The sequence below is a fragment of the Trachypithecus francoisi genome, unplaced genomic scaffold (genome assembly GCF_009764315.1).
Source record: "Trachypithecus francoisi isolate TF-2019V2 unplaced genomic scaffold, Tfra_2.0 Lachesis_group2, whole genome shotgun sequence".
NCBI lineage: Eukaryota > Metazoa > Chordata > Mammalia > Primates > Cercopithecidae > Trachypithecus > Trachypithecus francoisi.
The window spans coordinates 88,509,788-88,525,629 of NW_022681465.1; the positions used below are offsets into that span (position 1 = coordinate 88,509,788).

Genomic DNA, 15,842 nt, shown 5'->3' on the forward strand with positions numbered 1-15,842 from the left:
CAAATATTTTTATTTTCCAGACTTTCCCTTTTTGAGACAACCTCCCCCCACCTTCCCTCTAAACAAATGTGACTTTTTGTCCTGGAATGCCAACCTCCCAGGTGTTAAAGTGAGGCTACGATTATAAGGCGAAAAGGTGTCACAATTAGATAAACGACTGTGAACACCATAATACTGATTTTTTAAAATCTCGAATGGGCTCTGTGGTTCTGATACTCTGACTGTTGGAATAATTCACCTACTGCAAATTTAGTAGAAAGAAAAATAATTAGCACAATTACATCTAGTAGCCATTTCTACCCTCTGAGAGTCTGGGCTTGGCTCCCCGCACGTCTGCTTTCCTCCGCCGTAGGGCTCCCGTGTGCTCCTCTCACGCCCGACACAGTTCGCGTTCGCACGCCACGATGGAGCATCCCCTCAGCGCGCCCTATCGCTCCGGCGCCGGCTCGGCAGACGTTCCGCCTGCGCAGGGCTGGGCATAGGCGCCGTGTGAGCGCCGATTCACCCAGGCCCGAGCGCGAGGCCCGAGCTGGGTACCCGGCGAAGGGCGCGCGCCGCGGCGTCTCCGCAGCTTGAAGCTCTGAGAAGCTGCAGCGCGGCTTCGGGAGCTTAGCACTGGGGAAGACGCCGCGCCGCGCGCCACTCGAGCCTGCGCGGCCGCCTCCGAGCGCAGCACTCCTCTCTTGCCCTCCCCGCGGCCCCAACAGCCCGGACTCCGAGGCAGCCCAGGGCGGGGGGGAATGCGGGAGGAGGGGCGCCTCACAGAGCGGCGGGGAATTCCCCCTTCCACCGAACGTTCCCGATTGTTCACCGTCCTCACGTCAGCAGCAGGGGGTAATCCCCGACTCCAGCTGCTCCTGACGTCACCGCGTGGAGCCACCGCCCCCCGCGCGCCCCTGCTCCGGGGCCTCCCCATAGCCCCGCCCCCAGGCTTAGCCACGCCTTCTTCCCCTCCCCCCCAGGCGCCCGACGTAGAGGGCGGAGCTTCTTTGACCGCGGCGTGAGCGGTTGCTTGGGCCAGAAGGTTCTCTGGTGGAGGCGCTCTTCCTGGTGTCCCGCCCAGTAGGTTCGTTCGCACCGTTTCTTCTACACCCTTTCTCCCTCCTCCTCGCCCCGCCTTCCCCTCGTCTCAACCCCTCTAGTTCTTTCCCCGCCTCACCACTGTCCACGATCTCGCGAGACTTGGCCCAGAACATTGCGGATCGGGTCGGCGCCATTTTGGGACTGAGACTGGTTGTGGGGGAGGGAAAAGCGGCAAAAGGGGATTATTCAAAGTACCGAAAACCTTCTCCCGGGATCAGGCGCATCGACACCCCCAGGCCAGGGGCACCTCTGGTGGGGCAGAAGGTAACACCGTCCTCTAGGCTCCACGCTCGAGTCCGGGGGAGAAGGGGAGTGCCCGTGTCCGTGTTGGGGTTTGAGGGGTCGGGAACGGCGTTGGCGGCGCGAGGTGAGAGGCTGCCCGCGGACGGAGGGGCGGCGGGGAGCAAGGAGTGAGAGGGGAGGGAGGCGCGGATAGGCCGCTGTAGCTATTGACTCGGCCCGGGTGGAGCGGAGGTGGCGGTTGTGAGGAGGGGGTGGGTGGTTTAGCCCCGGCGGCTTGGCTGGGGGGTGTTTGCCGTTTGGCGGAGGCTGGGAGCGGGTCCGACGCCTTCAGTGCTCGGCCTGCCTTCCCCCGGCCTCCCGCACACGCCCGCCTGCTTTTGCACCACTACTCCTCTCAGGGCTGAGGGAGTCGAGGCCGATTTGTGGCCTTCGGCGGTTTCTTCAGCAGCGCCTCAGCTTTCCCCGCCTCTCCCAGGTCCGTGGCACTTGCCGTGGACTGGGGCGAAGGCTACTTTGTTCCTCCGAGTCTTGTGGGATCTGAGGGGACATGTGCTTTTTTGGGAGAGAACCATTCTTCCTGTGGTTTACGAAAAGGGCCCTGTACCTTCCACCCCCTCAGTTTTGGGAGAAACCTGTTTTCTTAATTCGAGGAAGTGGAAACCTACACCTTCTAGCCCTCTGCTCCCTCAGAAGTGGGGAAGTCTCCTCGGGAGAATTTAAGGAGCGGGTTTGCCCTACTTCTAGTTCACCTTTCTGGCCTTACTGGGGGAATATGCCTCTGGTAGACGTTCTGATTTGGAGGGAGCCTCCTTTTCTTTACATTTCTTATGAGTTACATTTGCTCATGCTCCGTGGCAGCACACTTGTCTTCGTTTTCCTTGGTACATCAAAGAGGGTTGGAGAAGATCTTTTATAAGATTAAGTGACAGTTTCATAGTTTCAAATGTATTCAAGAAGTATAAGAAGGTTTGCTTATATAATTCCCCAATATTGGATCTGCACCCCTTCCCAGGTGAAATCTGCCCTTGCCCTCCATAATACTGTCACCTACCGTTTTTACCTCCCTCTACTCCGATGTCTTTTTCATTCAGTAGACTTTTATCGGGTGCTTGCTTGGGTAAAAGCCCTTTTCCAGGCTTATAGGGTTATACAGAAGTGATTTTCTCTCCAGAGGTTGACTTTTTAAGTTGGGGATTGATTTTTTTAGCTCGAAATCAAAACTCAGTATATAAATTTTTTTTTTTTGTAACTTTTACAGGTGAATGAATTACTCAGATATGAAGATCATCTTCTAGGTTTTGTGTAGAAGGCCCCGGATATTTTAAGTGGCCATTTTGGATTTACAATGTTTTTGGATAATTTTGCCCCAGAAGTTTATTAAAATTGACAAGAATCGTCTGTGAAGTGAATTGATAGTAGTGAACAATTCAGCAAGCTACTTAAAAAGAGACCCAGGCAGCATTTCTTCAGTATTTTGGTTCAAACGGATTATATAACTGGTTACAGTATTTCAGCTGGTGGTAATTTTTGCCTTCCCCCTCCCCCACTCCGTTGTTGGGGTTCTTCAGCCGAAACTGTGACAGACGTTGATTTGTGTACTGAGTAGTTTCAGCAGTTTCAAATGACTGAGTATTGCTGAAGTTTCATGGCGGTTTATTTTTACCTTTATTGAAAGTTTTAGGAATTTTTGACTTCAGCTCTTTCATGTCACAATGGGACACTTTTTCTAAATGAAGACATTGAAAGAATACCGATTTTTTTTCCTTTTATCTTTTATTTACGTAGAAATTTAAGATGTTGCAGTTTCCCGGCAGCATGGTAGTATTGAGATAGCTGTGTGTGTCTCTGTATATGCTGATATTTAGGAATGCTCTTCAGATGTGAAATTTTCTTTTTGTTTTTGCTTTTTGGCTCGTAAATTGGATATTTCATCTGGAGTGGACAAGTACAACAGTGGCAAGTACATGGAATAATAAAGAAGACTGATCTTAAATCTAAAGAACTTGGCTAATTCGGGAGACAGCCATATGAAAACTTTAAAACAGAAGTATGGGTAGCTGACTTGAAGTAACTCTATGTCAAATAGTCATAGGTTAAGTATCTTCAAAGAACTTCGATATTATTTCAGAGGATACAAAATAAAAATACAAACTGGAAAACAAAGATTACAAAGAAAAAACCAACACCTTCCTGTGCAGTCCTGTTGGAATTTGTAAGTACTTTTATGGTGAGCAAATCAAATGTTCATTTGTAAACTGTAATGGGAGTCGAGTTTATCCTATGTTATTCTTGGAAGCCTTTCAGTTTCTTGCAGTAATAGTGCTTGGTTTCAGTTTCCTTGACAGTCTGAAAACAGCTATTAACCATTGTCTGAGTAAACTGAAATTCAGAAAAAATGTTTAAAGCTTAGGAACTTTTCAGATTCAAACAGTCCTAAGCTACAGGTTTTTGTGCTTTTTAAGTAAAAAGCTAAGTTCGTCTGGCCAGTGTATATTGCCTTAGGCTTTGAGGATTCATTCATAGTGGTAAAAAGGTAGGAAAAAATGCAACAAATAATTCACCACGTGCCTTCTTAGCCAGTTTGCATTCTAAATGCATGTGCCTTGATAGCCAGTTTACTTTCCAAATGTGAGTTTAGACTGCATTCGAACTGCAGTTTAGTGTTGCATTTGGGGTTACATAGTTTGGTTATATTACAGGTAGTAGTTTTTAATGTATGTCATGAACTAGCTTGTTTTAAGGCATAACTGTTCCTAACATATTAATCCGTTATAGAAATTAAGTTTTTGAAATAGTTTTGTTGAAATGGTTTTGTATTTCAAATTATTTCTTAATTAAGACTTTCAAAAAAGGAGGGTATTACCAGGACCAGAAGCTCAGAGGAACCGAGCAAGCTGAATTAAGAACCTTTAAATAACTTAAGAAAATATGAGTATACATTTTTTTTCACTCGAGGTTATGCTGGCCTAAGTTTATAAACAAAGCTTTTTTTAAAAAAAAGTTGTGAATATTAATTGCTATAATAGAAATTGTTTTGACAGGTGGGAGAGTTATCTTTTAATGTTTGTATTTTTCAGGATTAAATGGTGTTTTTAGTTACCATTAGTTACTACATTTAATTTTTCAGTGAATCACAGGCATTTAGTGTTTTTTAAAGAGATACACTAAAATTTAATTTTTTTCCTCTTTACTGACAAAATTTAATTTTTAGGCAATTAATATTAGTGAACACATGAGTATAACTCAAATTAGAGGGTTATTTCAGTTGTCTTTCTGAGACGAAAGACTGTAATTTTTTTTTTTTTTTTTTTTGAGACGGAGTCTCGCTCTGCCGCCCAGGCTGGAGTGCAGTGGCCGGATCTCAGCTCACTGCAAGCTCCGCCTCCTGGGTTTACGCCATTCTCCTGCCTCAGCCTCCCGAGTAGCTGGGACTACAGGCGCCTGCCACCTCGCCCGGCTAATTTTTTGTATTTTTTAGTAGAGACGGGGTTTCACCGTGTTAGCCAGGATGGTCTCGATCTCCTGACCTCGTGATCCGCCCGTCTCGGCCTCCCAAAGTGCTGGGATTACAGGCTTGAGCCACCGCGCCCGGCCGTTTTTTTTTTTTTTTTTTTTTTTTGAGACCGAGTTTGGCTCTTGTTACCAAGGATGGAGTGCAATGGCAAGGTCTTGGCTCACTGCAGCCTCCGCCTCCTGGGTTCAAGTGATTCTCCTGCCTCAGCCTCCCAAGTAGCTGGGATTATTCTGACACTACTGCTTAGGGGTAACAATATCAGTAACGGCAATTTAGAAGCCTGCCACCACGCTCGACTAATTTTTTTTTTTTTTTTTAAGTAGAGACAGGTTATCACCATGTTGGTCAGGCTGGCCTCGAACCCCTGACCTCAGGTGATCCTTGTGCCTTGGCCTCCCAAAGTGCTGGGATTACAGGCCTGAACCCACGCACCATGCCGTGAATTTTTTTTTTTGCTTAAACTGTTGAATCCTGCTAGCCCCCATAGAGCGAAAGTGGTGGTAAAAAATGCACAGTTTTTTTTCCTCTGAATTAGAGAGTTCAGTAATTCCTTTTGTCATAGTAGGTTAGGTTATATGTGTTTTCGGTCAGACCTGTGTGTAGTAATTCTAATTGTCTACCTTGATTTATAAAATTGGTGAGAACTTTCCACACCTTTTCACTTGGGAGAGCCTGTATTTTGTTCATTCCTCAATTCAGTGACTTTTCAAGTTACTTAAGAATATATATCTTAAATATGATTAAGAAGTTGAACTGGAGTCAAGCGATCATTATTCCTAGAAAACTGTATAATATTTATTCGTGATTATTTTTTTCTTTTTTTTTTTGAGACAGAGTCTTGCTCTGTCGTGTGCCCAGGCTGGAGTGCAGTGGCGCAATCTCAGCTCACTGCAACCTCCGCTCCTGGGTTCAAGCGATTCTGCCTCAGCCTCCCAACTAGCTTGGATTACAGGCGCCCACCACCACGCCCGGCTAATTTTTTGTATTTTTAGTAGGGACAGGGTTTCACCATGTTGGTCAGGCTGGCCTTTAACTCCTGACCTCAGTTGATTCGCCCACGTCCACCTCCCAAAGTGCTGGAATTACAGGTGTGAACCACTGTGTCCAGCCTTGCTTTCTTCTAAATTGCCGTTACTGGTATTGTTACCCCTAAGCAGTAGTGTCAGAATAAAGATTACTCCAGAGATCAGAGTTTTTAACAATTAACTTTAATCTGTGAATAGTCTAACATTTGTGAACTTGGCTTACGGCAGTTCTTCAAGGACAGATTTACTTGAACGTTTTGACAGATATTTTCAGTATGTTATTTTCTGGAGATTGAAATAAATAATGCCACCTGTTGGTAATTGGAACTATTGCTGGACTGCTGTTTTTCCCCAGAAGTTACACCACTTTTACTTTTCTTTCCTACTCTTTATATTTTCCTTTTTTCTCTCTTTGTAAACTGTAGTTCTAAAAATAATAATCATAGTGGCTAACATTTGTAGATGATGATGGTGTCATATGTTTTGCTGTGTAATTTATGTAGCATATTTTAATTCTTAATCCCGTAAGGAAAGTACTATTATAGTCACTGTGGTACTGACGAGAATATTAGGATTTAGGGAGGCTGAGACTGGGAGAAAGTTACTTTGTTAGAATTGTAATCTTGACCAAATAAATGTTCAAGCAGTCTGACTCCAGAGCACATACTCAGCAGTATGCCATACTTACACTGCTTTCTTGGGGATTTTACTTTACTAATTCATTTATTTGAACATTATCTTTGATATTTTTGTTTTTCTTTTCATGTACTGCTTCTCTCTGGTTGATATTGATTACAGACTACTAATGGAGTTTGGTAATAAACTAAGAGATACTACTGTTTGCTATTTGCTAGTAACTATTTGGGTGATACCTTTGTTTAGCTAAAATTAAATTGTGTGTGTGTGTTTGAGACAGGGTCTCACTCTCTCACCCAGATTGGAGTGTAATGGTGGGATTGTAGCTCAGGCAACCTCGAACTCCTGGGGTCAAGGGTTCCTCCTGTCTTGGCCTCTCAAAGTGCTGGGTTTATAGGCGTGAGCCACAAGTGTCTGGCCTTGTTGTATTTTTCTTTCACCCGTAACCTCTTTCCACAGGCATGGAGCTAAATGCATAGCTTTGTTTTACCTAGTCTCCTTTTTTTTTTTGTTTTTTGGGTTTTTTTGAGACAGAGTTTTGTACTTGTTGCCCAGGCTGGAGTGCAATGGCATGATCTCAGCTCACTGCAACCTCTGCCTCCCCAGTTCAAGCGATTCTCCTGCCTCAGCCTCCTGAGTAGCTGGGATAACAGGCATGTGCCACCAGGCCTGGCTGATACTGTATTTTTAGAAGATGGGATTTCACCATGTTGGTCAGACTGTTCTCGAACTCCTGACCTCAGATGTCTGCTTGCCTCCCTCTCCCAGAGTGCTAGGATTATGGGTGTGAGCCACTGGGCCCAGCCCCTTGTCTTTGTTTTTGAATTGAAATAGTTACATGGATTTTTATGCTCGAAGCTGCTGATACATTAAAATTGAGGAAGGGAGAAGAGTAATGGAGAAAGAACAGGAAGAGTGAACAGAAAAAAAATTGGGGAGAGTTTCAAGAAAGGGATAATTGAGGAGGACTTCTAATCTGAAAGTAAAATAAGCAAGTGAGGATAGATCTTAAAATCAGACCAGATTATTTAACTTCTTTTTTTTTTTGAGATAGAGTCTTGCTGTCACCCAGGCTGGAATGCAGTGGCACAATCTCTGCTCACTGTGACATCCGCATCCCGGGTTCAAGTGATTCTTATGCCTCAGCCTCCCGAGTAGCTGGGATTACAGGTCCCTGCCGCAATGTCCAGCTAATTTTTTGTATTTTTAGTAGAGATGGGGTTTCGTCATGTTGGCCAGTCTGGTCTGGAACTCCTGACCTCAGGTGATCACCTGGCTCAGCCTCCTGAAGTGCTGGGATTATAGGCGTGAGCCACTGCACCTGGTCAGATTATTTTTTCTTTTTCTTTGAGACGGAGTCTGGCTCTGTCGCCCAGGCTGGAGTGCGGTGGCCGGATCTCAGCTCACTGCAAGCTCCACCTCCCAGGTTTACACCATTCTCCTGCCTCCGCCTCCCAAGTAGCTGGGACTACAGGTGCCCGCCTCATTGCCCGGCTAGTTTTTTGTATTCTTTAGTAGAGACAGGGTTTCACCGTATTAGCCAGGATGGTCTCGATCTCCTGACCTTGTGGTCCGCCCGTCTCGGCCTCCCAAAGTGCTGGGATTACAGGCTTGAGCCACCGCGCCTGGCCGCCTGGTCAGATTATTTAACTTTGTTTAGCCAAACCATCTTTTCTGTTTCTTTTTTGATAAAAATGTTTAGGTAACAATATTTAGATCTATCAGTGTTTAGGTAACAGCTTAGATCCAGGTAAGGTGGTGATGTAGAAAAAGGGTCATGGCTGAGAGTTTGATAGGGAACTTGGTTTAGGTTATGGAATACCTGGAAAAATGCCTGTGTGACTGTATGTTCACCTAACTGTTTTTGGCCATAGTTTGTTCATTAAACTGATGGAAATGTGTATGGAGGGTTTTTGTAAATTGTGAAGTGTAGTAGAGATGTAAAGATTTTTTTTTTTGTTTTGAGACAGTCTCACTTTGTCGCTCATGCTGGAATGCAATGGCGCAATCTCATCTCACTGCAATCTCCGCCTCGTGGGTCCAAGCGATTCTCCTGCCTCAGCCTCATCAAGTAGCTGGGATTACAGGTGCCCACCACCATGCCCAGCTAATTTTTGTGTTTTTAGTGGAGATGGGGTTTCCCCATGTTGGTTAGGCTGGTCTGCAAGGCTCCTGACCTCAGGTGATCCACATACCTCGACAGAAATTTATGTCTTTAAAATATAATTTGAAAACTGAATTAAGAATTAAAGGGGGCAGGGCGCAGTGTCTCATGCCTGTAACCCCAACAGTTTGGGAGGCCAAGGCAGGAGGAACATTTGAGACTAGGAGTTCGAGACTAGCCTGGGAAACATAACAAGACTCTCTCTCTACAAAACATAAAAAAAATTAGCCAAGCATGGTGACATGCGCCTATAGTCCCAGCTACTTGGGAGGCTGAGGCAGGAGGACTGCGCGAGCCTAGGAGGTTGAGACGCCAGAGAGCCGTGATTGCACCACTGCACTCCAACCTGGGTGGCAGAGTGACACCCTGTCTCTTAAATGAATGAGAATTAAAGAGAAGAGGCCAGGCGCCTCGTTTTTCCTCGCCACTGCACTCCAGCCCGGGGCGACAGAACAAGACTATCTCAAAAAAAGACCTCTGACATAAAATACTATTTAAAAAAGGGGTGAGGGGGCAGGGCATGGTAGCTCATGCCTGTTATCCTAACACTTTGGGAGCCTGCGGCACAAGGCTCACTGGAGCCCAGGAGTTTGAAACCAGCCTAGGGAACATAAAAAAAAAAAGTAAAAAGTTGGGTGTTGGGGGACCAGGGAATAAATACATCTCTTTTCAAAATTCTGATCTCAGGTGATCCACCCACCTTGGCCACCCAAAGTGCTGGAATTACAGATGTGAGCCACCATGCCAGGCCAAGACAGTGGTTTCTGAGAATTCTCCAAAATTGATACTTCTGTGGGCATTTCAGTGCATTTTTCTGGAAAGTAGGTCCATTACCTTCAACAGAAATGTTGAAAAACAAAATGTTCATAGTTATTGGTAAACTGTTTTGTGGTTGTGACTCTGTATTTCAGTTTTACCTGCTTGCTTTTCCCATTTTGTCAGCTGTCCCACCCATCAGAATAGTTAACAGATTTGCTGTATAACCCTGCAAATAATTGCTAGTTTCTGCATCTTTCTGTGTACAAGATATATCATTTAGTTTCTTGTTCTTTAGTTATTCTTTTGTTCTCAGCGTGGTGGGTGTAGTGTTTTTGATCTTTCCATTTTCTTCCCTTTAATTATTTTATTTTTTGAAATGGAGTCTCCCTCTTGCCCAGGCTGGAGTGCAGTGGCATGATATCGGCTCACTGCAACCTCTGCCTCCCGGGTTCAAGCGCTTCTTTTGCCTCAGCCTCCCTAGTAGCTGAGATTAGAGGCAACTGCCATCAGTCAGACCTGGCCAAGTTTTGTATTTTTATAGAGATGGGGTTTCACCATGTTGGCCAGGCTAGTCTTGAACTCCTGACCTGAAGCTGTCTGCCTGCCTCAGCCTCCCAAAGTGCTGGGATTACAGCCATGAGCCTCTGTGCTTGGCCTTTTTTTTTTTGGTGAGATGGAGTCTCACACTGTTGCCCAGGCTGGGGTGCAGTGGCTCGATCTCGACTCACTACAACCTCCAACTCCCAGGTTTGAGCGATTCTTCTGCCTCAGCCTCCCGAGTAGGTGGGATTACAGGTACCTGGCACCATACCCAGCTGATTTTTGTGTTTTTAGTAGAGACGAGGTTTTACCATGTTGGCCAGGCTGGTCTTGAACCCCTGACCTTGTGATCCACCCTCCTTGGCCTCCCAAAGTGCTGGGATTACAGGCGTGAGCCACCGCACCCGGCTTCTTCTTTTTAATTCTTATTTTTGATATGGGGTGTGGACTTTTTATTCTCATATGAAAATTTTAATTTCTCGTATGAAAATCCCTAGCAGAACTGCCCGGGTCATGTGAATTGTGTGCCTTCCGACTAGCAATGCATGTTGTTATCACCAGCATCCTGTAAAATTTGTTTTGGCAACCATCTTTGGTTAGGTCTGTTTTTTTTTTTTTTTTTTTTTTTTTTTTTGTAAGACAAGAGTTTTGCTCTTGTTACCCAGGCTGGAATGCAATGGCATGATCTTGGCTCACCGCAGCCTCCACCTACCGGGTTCAAGTGATTCTCCTGTCTCAGCATCTGAGTAGCTCAGATTACAGGCACATGCCACCATGCCTGGCTAATTTTTGTATTTTTAGTAGAAACGGAGTTTCATCATATTGGTCAGGCTGGTCTGGAACTCCTGACCTCAGGTGATCCGCCCACCTCAGCGTCCCAAAGTGTTTGAATTACAGGCATGAGCCACTACGCCTGGCTGGTTATGTCTTTTAAATTTTAACCATTGTGTATAGTTGGAATTAGTATTGTGTCTTTAATTTGCACTTCCCTAATAATGGTAGCATCTTTTTGTGTGTTTTGGTGAAGTGTCTGTTCAAATATTTTGCCTGTTTAAACAAAAACTGGGGCCCAAGCACAGTCCTCATGCCTGTAATGCCAGCACTTTGGGAGGCCAAGGTGGGTGAACCGCTTGAGCCCAGGGATTTGAGACCAGCCTGGGCAACATGTTGGCACAACAAAAAGTGTTTCCAAAATCATAGATGTAATATACTACAAAAAGTATAAAAGTAAGCCTGGCACAGTGGTGTGTGCCCTGCAGTCCCAGCTACTCTGGAGGCTTGAGCCCAGGAGGTAGAGGTTGCAGTGAGTGGAGATGAAGCCATTACACTCCAGCCTGGGCGATGAGAGTGAACCTTGTCTTAAAAAAAAAAAAAATTGGGTTGTCTTAATGAATTGTAAGAATTCTTTATGTATTTTGGATACATGTTTTGCAAATAATTTCTCTCAGACTGTGGTTTGTTTTCATTTTCTTAATACAGTGTCTTCTGAAGAGCAAAAATTTTAAATACTGAAATAAAATTCCTGGTAGCTCATGCCTTTAGTCTTAGTACTTTAGGAGGCTGAGACTGGGGAATCCTTTTATGCTGGAAGTTCAAGACCAGCCTGGGCAACATACTAAGGTGCTTATTCTCCAAACAATTTAAATCAAGTGGGCATGGTGGCATACCTCAGCTACTTGAGAGAAAAAAAAAAAATTTTTTTTTCTTTCATGGTTTGTGCTTTTGTGTCCTAAGAAATCATTGCCTAACCCAAGGTCATAGGGTTTTCTCCCATCTTGTAGAAGTTTTGTAATTTCGTTCTTAACGTTTTAGGTCTTTGATTCATTTTGAATTTTTTGCATGTGGTGTGATAAAAAAATGTTCAATTTTTGGGGGGTGGGGTACACAGGATCTTGCTCTGTAGCCCAGGCTGGAGTGCAGTGGCGTAATTACAGCTCCCTGCAACCTTGACTTCCTGGACTGAATCCTCCTTCCTCAACCTTCTGAGTAGTTGAGACTACAGGTGTGTGCCACCACACCTGGCTAATTTTTAAATTTTTTTGTGGAAACGGAGTCGCACTGTGTTGCCCAGACTGGTCTCAAATTCCTGGACTCATGGGATCCTCCTGCATTGGCCTCCCAAAGTATTGGGATTACAGGCGAGAGCTACTGTGACCACCCCCCATTTTTTTTCCATATAAATGTCCAGTTGTGCAAGTTTCATTTGTTGAAAAGATTTTGTTTCCCATTGAATCACCTTGAAATTTCTATGATGAAAATCAAATTATGTGTGTCTATTTCTGGACTCATTGAGAGGGAGATGTGTGTGTGTGTGTGTGTGTGTGTATGTATGTATGTATGATGCTAATTCCATGGAATACTAGTCCCTAAATAAAATAGTATTTGATTTTTCTTTCTGCTTTAACATTGGATGTCTTACATTTTAAAAAATCTTTTATAGGAAATTTGGAGTAATAAGGAAATTGTTTTTGTGGGTGTGTGAAGTAAAACCTGTTGCAAAATAATGACATTTTGAATTCGTGTATCAATCTTCTTTTAAGTGGCTTGAAATGTTAGGTATCTAATTCATACTTGACCATACTTAGAAAATGACAACACTTCTATACTGGAAATAAGAAAGTAGAATGTAAAAGTATCAACTTATTTACTATAATATATTATCTCAACAGTGGATTTGGGACTCTTCTCTCTTGAGTGCTAATTATGTGCTGGAGATTTCCTTTGCCTCAGGAAATGTTTGAATGCCTATGGTATCGTTGGTGCTGGGATTTTCTAGTGAACAAGGCAAAAATGTAAGATTCCTCTGTCCATGTAGTTTGCTGTGAAGTTCTGTGAATACAGGATAAAAAGAGTCCTTGCATTTGAATTATGGTTTCATGCCATCTGTTACATTATATAATAGGTATGTGATATTGACCAACATAGTCTTTATGACTTAATTCTTGCTGTATAAAATAGTGCCTCACAGAGTTGTTGCTATTAAAGTCAAGTGAAAAAATGAATGCTAAATGCTTTGAAATTGTAAAATATAGACAATGGTGGTGTGGCTGGTCACAGGTGGTAGTGGTTGAAGACTGTATGATCAACCAGGAGGGAGAGATTGTGAATTGGAGGACATAGGTAAGTATACATTGAAGGGACAGAAGAAGCAGAAACCAGATACACACATGTATACACACAACACAGATTTATATATATATATATATCTGTGTACATATAATGTATTTGTGTATATGTAACACGTGTATATATGACATTTAAAATTACTGAGGCTGGGCTCGGTGGCTCACGCCTGTAATCTCAGCACTTTGGGAGGCTGAGGCAGGTGGATCACTTGAGGTCAGGAGTTTGAAACCAGCCTGGTCAACATAGTGAAACCCCGTCTCTACCAAAAAGTACAAAAATTAGCCGGGCATGATTGTGCATGCCTGTAGTCCCAGCTACTCAGGAGGCTAAGGTGAGAGATCTTAGGAAGGTTCGCATGAACTCAGGAAGTGGACGTTGCAGTGAGCTGAGATTGCACCACTGCTCCAGCCTGGGCGACAGAGCAAGACTCTGTCTCAAAAAAAAAAAAAAAAAAAATTGTTGAAGCACATGCATTCCACTCTTGGGATAATATTTGTGTAATTTGTGATACGATATCATAGCTTTAAAAGGTATATTTATGCAAATGATCCCAAGTTTAAATTTCCAGTTCAGATCTTCTCCCCGTATTCTAGGCTTATAACTTAACTGCCACCTTGACTTCTCTACATGTCAAGTTTAACATTCAAAGCTACACTCAGGCTGGACATGGAGGCACATGCCTGTAATCTAAGCACTTTGGAAAGCTGAGGCAGGTGGATGGCTTGGGAGTTTGAGACTAGCCCAGGCAGCATGGCAAAATTCTGTCTCTACTAAAAGAAATACAGAAATTAGCCGGGCATGGTGGTGGGTGCTTGTAATCCCAGCTACTCGGGAGGCTGAGGCATGAGAATCGCTTAAACACGGCAGGCAGAGGTTGTAGTGAGCCAAGATTGTGGCACTGCACTCCAGCCTGGGTGACAGAGCGAGACTCCGTCTCCAAAAATAAAAGGCAAAAACTACAGTCTTACTTCCTAGCCTCATACTCTATTTCTTGTTTCAGTATGGCTCCACCAGCTACCTGTTTATTCAAACTAAAATAATTTGTTATATGAGATTTTTGTCTACTAGATTCAAGACTGGCTTTGGATTTGCTATTATTAGCCTTTTTTTCCCCCTGAGACAAGGTCTTGCTCTGTCACCCAGGCTAGAGTGTGGTCGATGATTGCAGCTCACTGCAGCCTTGACCTCCTGGGCTCAAGCAGTCTTTCCGCCTCAGCCTTCCGAGTAGCTGGGACTACAGGTGCGTACCCCATCTCTGGCTAATTTTTGTATTTTTTGGTAGAGACAGGGTCTTGCCATGTTGCCTAGACTGGTCTCGAACTCTGGAGTTCAAGTGATCTGCCCGCCTTGGCCTCCCCAAGTGCTGGGGTTACAGGTGTGAGCCATTGTGCCTGGCTGGTCTTAGCTATTTTTTCTTTTCTTTTCTTTTTTTTTTTTTTTTGTGACATTCTCACTTTGTCACCCAGGCTGGAGTGCAATGGCACGACCTTGGCTTACTGCAGCCTCCGCCTTGGTTCAAGTGATTCTTGTACCTCAAGCTCCCAAGTAGCTGGAATTACAGGCACTTGCTGTCATGACCAGCTAATTCAGCTAATTTTTGTATTTTTAGTAGAGGTGGGTTTCGCCATGTTGGCCAGGCTGGTCTTGAACTCTAGACCTCAAGTGATCTGCCTGCTTCTGCTGTCCAAAGTGCTTGAATTACATGTGTGAGCCGCTGCGCCCAGCCTTGCTCTTAGCTTTTTGAAGGGACTGCCTCATCTCATCAAGATTTGTTTACTGTGACCCTTGCCTTTAAAAATTGCCCCAATTTTGAACTGTTGAGTCAGAAGTCTTGAAACCTAGGTAATTTTTGCTCTCAGGTTCAAAGAAACAAAATACATTTATCTTTAGGGTTTTTTTTTATTTGTTTGAGACCCAGTGTCTTTCTGTCACCAGCCTGGAGTGCAGTAGTGTGATCTCGGCTCACTGCATCCTCCGGGTCCTGAGTTCAAGCGATTGAGCAGGCGCACACTACCACACCCAGCTAATTTTTGTATTTTTAGTAGAGACGGGGTTTCACCGTGTTGGCCAGGATGGTCTCAATCTCTTGACCTCGCGATCCGCCCGCCTCTGCCTCCCAAAGTGCTAGGATTACGGGCATGAGCCACCACACCAGCCTATCTAGGTTTTAAGAAGTGGCTTTGAAATTTAAGCAGAATTTAAGACTTCTCATTTTCAGAAATCAGGCCATGATAGTTCATTTGTAGTGTGTCTTTATTTGAGAAGGAAACTAGTGCAGATAAATATCCGCAGAACTTTAATTATTTTTGTCATTACAAAGTTTACCTGTGTGATCTTGTTTTCGTTCTATGTAAGAAAAGCATGTTATAGATCCCTTGCAAGGACCTTGTTTACTAAAGCTCTTAGAAGGATGCTAAACTCGGCCGGGCGCGGTGGCTCAAGCCTGTAATCCCAGCACTTTGGGAGGTCGAGACGGGCGGATCACGAGGTCAGGAGATCGAGACCATCCTGACTAACATGGTGAAACCCCGTCTCTACTAAAAAATACAAAAAAACTAGCCGGGCGAGGTGGTGGGCGCCTGTAGTCCCAGCTACTCGGGAGGCTGAGGCAGGAGAATGGCGTAAACCCAGGAGGCGGAGCTTGCAGTGAGCTGAGATCCGGCCACAGCGCTCCAGCCTGGGCGACAGAGCGAGACTCCGTCTCAAAAAAAAAAAAAAAAAAAAAAGGATGCTAAACTTGAGGCTGTTACAG

The 15,842-nt window shown here is 44.4% G+C and overlaps 1 protein-coding gene across 6 annotated transcripts in view; it reads left to right on the top strand.

The window, feature by feature from the left end:
- Window positions 1-965: 965 nt before the first annotated feature.
- The window catches only part of GPBP1 (GC-rich promoter binding protein 1), an 89,022-nt gene continuing 74,145 nt past the window's right edge, over window positions 966-15,842 (top strand). For 3 of the 6 annotated variants that reach the window (XM_033179616.1, XM_033179610.1, XM_033179615.1), the window contains exons 1-2: window positions 1,094-1,347; window positions 2,585-3,538. The gene's annotated coding sequence lies outside the window, so the exon portion shown is untranslated. Of the gene's footprint in view, window positions 1,067-1,093; window positions 1,451-2,584; window positions 3,554-15,842 lie in introns of those variants that run through there. The other 3 variants (XM_033179612.1, XM_033179614.1, XM_033179611.1) reach the window with 3 other exon arrangements.